The 7,500-nt window shown below is 35.3% G+C and overlaps 1 protein-coding gene across 15 annotated transcripts in view; it reads left to right on the top strand.

Annotated features, from left to right (window-relative positions):
• LOC144962955 (adhesion G protein-coupled receptor L1-like) overlaps window positions 1-7,500 on the top strand; it is a 260,806-nt gene that overhangs the window by 27,240 nt on the left and 226,066 nt on the right. For all 15 annotated transcript variants that reach the window (XM_078896416.1, XM_078896427.1, XM_078896408.1 and 12 more), the window contains exon 2: window positions 763-836. The gene's annotated coding sequence lies outside the window, so the exon portion shown is untranslated. The remainder of the gene's footprint in view (window positions 1-762; window positions 837-7,500) is intronic.

The raw sequence follows: 7,500 nt of genomic DNA on the forward strand, positions 1-7,500 counted from the left end.
TGATTTCTATTGGATTTACTTCTGATTTCTGTTGAATTTGTCTCCTTTGACTTAGTTTCATCTCATGCTCACGCTTGATCCTTTGACTATTTTATTATCTTCCCTTTTTGCTGGCGCTGAAATGCCCATTAAGTGTCCCAAGTTCCGTTAAACCCCTAAAAACAAACAAAACATGATTTGATTATTGAGGCCTGTCCTAGTTTACAGAGAAAGATAGCAATACGATGTTGGCTTCTCTTCGATTTTGATGGAAACTGAATGCGGTGCGATAAGATATGGCATCAGAGTTGAGTTTGAAATGGACGGTCTTCACATGATTAAAAGCGGTTTCAGTATAGATCGTATGCGCTTGGCTAAGAAGTTCACAACATTGCCATCTGGAAGTATAGATAGAATGCGCTTGGCCAAGGAGTTCACAACATTGCCATCCGGAAGTATAACGGACCAATACACAAACTCTGTGTAACCATGAACTTTTATAGTCTTGTTAATACAGTTTAGTGAGAACAACTCACAAACGCGGATGGCAAAAACAATAACAAAGGCCTGAGTGACGTCATCTGCATACTATGTATAACGGACCAACACACAAAACTGTAACCACGAACTTTTATAGTCAGGTTAATACAGTTTAATGAATATTACTCATAAACGCGGATGGCAAAAAACAATAACAAAGACCTGGGTGACGTCAACTTCGAACTATCTATTTCAACTTCACAGCTCATCATATTTTTAAACGGAATTTTTTTTTCTTTTCAGTTTGGATACCTAATATCCCTGGTAAATCAAGTGGACCTTAATAGGCAAGAAATACCCCATCAGTAAAAATAGAGGTAAGTTTATAAGAACACAATCTTCTCTCTCTCTCTCTCTCTCTCTCTCTCTCTCTCTCTCTCTCTCTCTCTCTCTCTCTCTCTCTCTCTCCCTCCCTATCTATCTATCTATCTATCTTTCTATCTATCTATCTCTCTTTTTTTTTCTTCTTATTTATTAACAAAATCATGATTAGAGAAGAAAGAATTTATTTATCCATCCGGGCTACAAACATCGAGAGAGATTGGAAGAGGGTGTGCTAAAGAGAGTATGGTAAAGAAGAGAAAAGAGAATAAAAGAGAGGGTAGAAAGATAGATAGATAGATAGAGAGCGAGAGAGAGAGAGAGAGAGAGAGAGAGAGAGAGAGAAGATACTTTTCTGTAATAATCAAAATGTGTATAAGTGTTGTATTTTTTTCTCTCCATCCCTACGTACATGTATGCTCAATCTACCTCATGCTTATCTTACCCAATGATTCCATAATATAATATACTATAATATAATATATATAACAATTACGGGTTAAATAGACCAATTTGGCTTTGAACAATCTGTAAAGATACATCAAATCGACATGTCAACAAATATGAATCGGAAGCATACTGTTGAACGAGAAAGAGATGCATGAAATTATATAATTAGAAATGGAGAACAATCTAATTTTTTTTTAAAGAAAGAAAAAGTTTTATCAATTATGATGAACATACACAGACATATTAACCATCATATCACATTATCTTTAGCAATCAAAATCATATTTTAAAGAGTACAGTTCACTATCGATGACATTTTTAAAAAGCATTTAGAGGTCCGACATTTTTGTATTATAATTCAGACTATTCTATGTTTTGACTGTTCTTGAAATGAATGAATGTTGGCGAATGGATGGTTTGCATCTGGTAATAAATATTTTAAAATCATCACCTCGAGTGAACATTATTCTTGACTAAGTAAAAACAAAAATTCAATAATATTATCTATACTAGGAACTAGTTTATACAGCTGGATAAGGTCCCCTCGTTTTCTTCTATACTTTAAACTCGGAGGTTTCAAAACCATTAATCTCTCCCGGTAGGGCATATCTTGTGCGGCTATGTGGTCTAGCGGTATGACACTCGCTTTCGGATCGGAAGGTCCTGGGTTCGAGCCTCGCTCGACGCATAGTTGAGTCCTTGGAAAAGACTCTTTACTCACCGTACTCAGGTGTAAAATGAGTACCTGGCCGTTAACAGCGTTGTCTTTGTCCGAAAAATTGTAATATCCCCTAACATGTCTCGTCCTACATGTTAAATGTTGCTGTTGACCTTGTAAAGCGCTTTGAGCACGTTAAGTGGATATTGCGCTATTTAAAAGCTCAATATATCTGCTATTTCAGTGGGTAATCTTGTAGCGCGTCTTTGGACATTTTCTAAAAGTACTGACTACCTTCATATGCAATTTGCACACTCTAAGGGAGGTATAATGACTGACTAGTATAAAGTTACGAACATTTCCGTATCCATGTACACAAAACGTCTTGATAAGAGTCCAATGATTTGTGTAGTTTTATTAATAACTTTACGGATGTGGGCATCAACATTTATATAGGAATAAAAAATTACTCCTAAAGCTCTGTGTGTGTCAGTGACGGATAGAATCTTTATTCCAGTTTCTTCAACATATAGATATTCATTGGATATTATACCCATATTATGCGATATCGAATAGGGATACGGGTAGGTTCTAACACCGTATAGAAGGCAGGAGAAATTGACGTCACTCAGCTCTTTGTTGTTGTCTTTAGCCAGCCGTTTTTATGAGTAGTTCTCGCTAAAATCTACCAATCTGACTATAAACGTTCAAGGTTTCACATAGGTGTTTGGTACGTTATGTCCGGCTGGTGGATGTTGTGAGTATTTTGGCTTAATGCACAGTATCAATTATAACATATTTCTAAGTGGACATCTCTTTTTCTGAGTGTGTGTGTTTTTTTTTTCATTATCTTTCTCTTGCTTGAGAGCCTTTTATTACATTGGTACTAGATTCTTGTGAACGTTTGTAATTTAATTAATACGTTAAGAAATGTATTCTTATTTGTTCGTTTTAGAAGAAAAAAATATTCGTGTAACCGTTATTTGGGAGAAGGGGGGGGGGGGTCCTATTGGAAAGTTTTAATTGTTCATTAATTCATCATCCCATAAGAGGTGTAAAGGGAGTGGCCCAGATAATTAACAAAGATATCATTATAGATTCCAGCCTCTTCGGGATTGTGTAAATTGGATAATGAACCTGCTATTGTTCGATTAGTTCATGCTGTGAGGTCTTAATTAGATGGGAGACGTGTAAGGTTTATTGTCCCCTGTTATTGTAAACATGCATGTTGTGTGCGAATATACCATTGTATGCAACATGCAAATTATGTGCAGGGAAAGTGAGAATCGTTTGATCGACCGCTTACTTTGTTGTCGCAAATTTGGTGTTCCTAATTGGACTGGTTTTACACTTTTTTTTTTCTTTTTAAAGATTTATTACTCGGCTTGTTTGTTCGTTTAGAAAATATGAATGAGCGGAAATATTGTGATATTTACGAAATCGATTGATTCATTATGCTAGTAAGGGTAACTTAAGCATTTATGTTTCATATGTTTATGATTGAACATCGTAGCTGTCATAAGAAAAAAAAATCTTTTGTTTTACATTTTCAAAGATTACAGGGCGTGTTTTAGTCATGTCTTTTTCTTTTTCTTTTCTGATTTTTTTTTTTCAAACTGTTCATTGTTGACATTTTAGCATTTTCCACCGTCTCCCGTCGATCCCATCCATAGGATAGAATACGTTATTTGAAAGCAGCAATGGACGAATATAATCGTTTTCCAAACAGTTTGATCCTATTCAACAACAATAACAACAACAACAAAACATCTCGTTTTTGTTTCCATATTATTTGATATGACGTGTATGTATTGCAGCGCCGCCCCGTAACTCGTGTGTACCATGGGGATCATCATTGTTGATGACAATGGCTCTCTGATTGTTATCGATGCCTGGGTAAAAAAATAAAAAAGATTATTGGGAATGACAATAATGATTGTGATTTATTACTTTATTATTATTTTTTTCATTCTGCCCTCGTGTCCCTCTTTGATGCTTTGGACAAGTTTTGGATGATTATCGGTGTAGTATTATAGCATAGGCTTTATTGTTTAATGGTCGTCGAGACGATCGTTTCTTTCACGTCAAGCAAATTACTCTGCTTTCACTTTTGAAGTATCAAACCGATTCTCGAATTTTTTCCATTGATTAACAGCTAAAATCTATTCTTGTATTTTTTGTTTGTTGTGTGTGTACTCGTGTGCTCGCGCGCGCGTGTATGTCTGTGTGTGTGTGTGTGCGCGCGCGCGCGTGTGTGTGTGTAAGTGTGTGTTTGTGTGTTTTTTAATCAAGAATTAATTGTTGAGATACTGTTTTGTAAAGCAACTATGTAAATTGACTTTGTTTTTTAAAACAAAGAGAAGGTTCATAATAATTATCCACGTCACAAAAGGCTTGGGTTAAAGTTCCATTCTTCTCTCTTGTAAGAATCCGTTTAAAACAATGAGGAAATCAGTTCGATAAAGAGATTAATTTATAAATCTCCCACCCGACCATCGGCCCTCACATTGTCTTATTGAATTCATCATCATTTAATTCATTCAATCGTTCAATTATTCAAACATCAGGAAAGACGCAGAGCAATTATTGAATGTTGAAGTGTGCATGGAGAGGCATTACTTCGTGAAAGGGGTAACATTTTAAAGCTTAAAATCAAAGCATAAACAAACAATTACTGTTTCAGGCACTAACCTTTCTTCGGCATATGATTAATAGTAAATACATAATAAATAGAAATAAGGTTTTATGATACGCATTGATATAGCCCATTACAACATATTTACGATGTTTATTGTACCTCGCAATGTTATAAAATTGCGATACAAAGGGAGATCTAAACTTAACGGAAAGTGTCATGTCTTGTGATGATTCAAGCTATTAAGAGCGTGCTCAGTAACTGAATGGGTTACAAGGAATTCATTGTTATACGGTTCGTCGACTTAGCCGCACGATGGCTTGTCTCGTCACAAATTCAAGCGATATTGAGTGTGCCAATGACCAACTGGGTGACAATAAATTGAAAACTCTGGCTCTGGCGTTGTGTTCTAAAAAAAAAAAAAAAGAAGAAGTGCCTAATAGGCACCAAATAATGTTAACCTTGCTATTTTGTCATCGTATATTATTATTAAATTGAATATACACGGTTTCATCACGAGATATTATTATTAATTATTAAACAGTGAAGACGCTGTGTAATGGTTCTTGTTTATACATTTATAAAGTGCGATTCGTATGATATTAATATGCACATCACCTATAAAGGGGCTGTGAGTACGCAAGCTTTTATGTACTCTGCCAAGTCATTAAAACCAAACGCTCGTGGATTCTCCCTTTTTTTAAAAAAACTGACTCGAACCTGCTGTTACAGATAGAGGTAGCTTGAGGGCCTAATCCACGGGTTATCGGGTGGATTTCCCGACAGTCTCTGATGGCGCCACAGCAGATATTCTATTCCGTAAATGGAGTTCACTTCCGGAAGGGGCCGGTACTCACTGGACCCCGTTTCCTGCTAATTGGACTCCCGTTTGTTTGCTTCCTCAGCCGTAAAGTTCCGGAATTTTGCGACTCTAACGCACTCAAGTTCTCTTTCAGGTTAGAGGAGAGGGTGTTAAGCTCACAATCTAACATTTATCTTTAGCGTGTGAGTTTGTTTTTAAAGAGTGGATGTTAAATACTACCATTATAGTTGATTTTTACCGCTTGACCTGTATTTGTCTCGTGTTAATATGAGATGGTTCTATCGTGTCAAACGTGTAATGGTTTCGCTTTGATGATGGAGAGTTTGGATTGTGCGAGTCCTGGCACCGGAATGAGGGTTGAAAAGTCATTTTAGCTCTAATTTGGCAGTATTCTTATTAGATCTGGTACACCATTCTACCGTGCTCTGAAAAAAAAATTGAACAACATGTAAGATTATGACCAGAAAACTCGTCCTTCAAATATCGATTAATTGAAATAACCTTTATCTTTCCACACAAAAAAGCTATCAAACCTGGGACTTCCGTGAAGTTCTCTTTCAGTTATTCACATGAGAACATTGACTTTCCTTTAATTAAAAAACAATAGATGTTGATTTTCATGTAAGAAATAAAAGCAAAAGGCAGTTTTCATTTAATCATTCATTTATTTATTCATTCATTCAGTCAGTCAGTTAGTCAGTCTGTCAGTCAATTGCATATTTATTAATCTATATTTTTAGTGTGTTATACAGTTTCTGATTTGAAAGCCTTTGGGTACCTTTTATTTTCTTCTTTTTTTTTCTCCGTGGCGTTCTATTAAACATTTTGAACTGCAAACTTTCTTTCGACCAACATGTGACTAATTCTAATTGGAAACCCAAATTACGTGAGACCCTTAAAGAGGATTAACTCGAATTAAGAGCTATAGACGCTCTCATTCCAAAATTCTCCAGAGAATACCATTGGACGCCCGACAAATACTTCAGAGAAATGTCTGGGAGATTGATTGAAGGTATCGATCCAAAGATATCGAGAGTGGCCCCTATTTGACCCGACCTTGTCAGATGCAGTCTTTTCTGCCATCTTGAACCCATTGCCAAGTGAAGCTGTTGGTTACCAAGTGAAGGAACGAGACGACAGAAGCAGATTGAAACGTCTCTTTTACTTCCTTGATGACTCCGTAGACACTCACGCGGGTTGGGTCGATGTGAAAAGATGTCATTTATGTTTTGAATCGATTTTTAGGCTTCGTTTCGGGCATATTAAAAATGCCCAAAATGTATAGATAGCTCAATTTATTGTTGTACCACAAGTGGTGTTGTTAATCCTTTGGAATGGGGCATTTAAATATGGCCTGATGCAATTTTTTAATGATAAAATACACCGGAGTGTTTGTTAACAGTGCAAACACGTTTTGTGTAATATATATATATATATATATATATATATATATATATATATATATATATATATATATATATATATATATATAACATAGATACTCAACTACCAAGTTGCTGTGGTCTTTCTGCCAAAAATTTACAAATAAATAAGCGAACAAGCAAGTGACTGAATAAGTAAAACGCGATGAAGGTAAATATGCAAAACTAATGCATGAGTAGATAAATAGATAAAGATAAGCAAACAAATGAATAAATAAATAAAAAATAAAAAAATATATATAAATGAATGAATGAATGAATGAATGAATGAATGAATGAATGAATGAATGAATGAATAAATCAATGAATGAATGAATCAATGAACAAATAAATAAATAATTAAATAAATAAAAATGGCGAGAGAAAAAGCATAAATACATTAAGGAAAGGTGTTCACTTGCAAACTGAAAAACAAAATATGATAAATTAAGAAATCATAACTTTAATCCAAAATATTTTTTTAAAGTGCAATGGTTGGACATGCAGGATAAAATCAATACAACAAATGGATAGTAAACTAATAAATCTGTTTCTGACTGGACATCATCATCATCATCATCATCACCATCACCAGCAGCAGATGTGATGTTCGCTTGACCCGTTTAGCCTCTGGGCTGTGACCTTGTGCCCGGGGGGTCGGGCTGAATGGACC

Source organism: Berghia stephanieae, chromosome 1 (assembly GCF_034508935.2).
Source record: "Berghia stephanieae isolate SIO BIC M18660-M18661 chromosome 1, UCSD_Bste_1.3, whole genome shotgun sequence".
In the NCBI taxonomy this organism is placed as follows: Eukaryota; Metazoa; Mollusca; class Gastropoda; order Nudibranchia; family Aeolidiidae; genus Berghia; species Berghia stephanieae.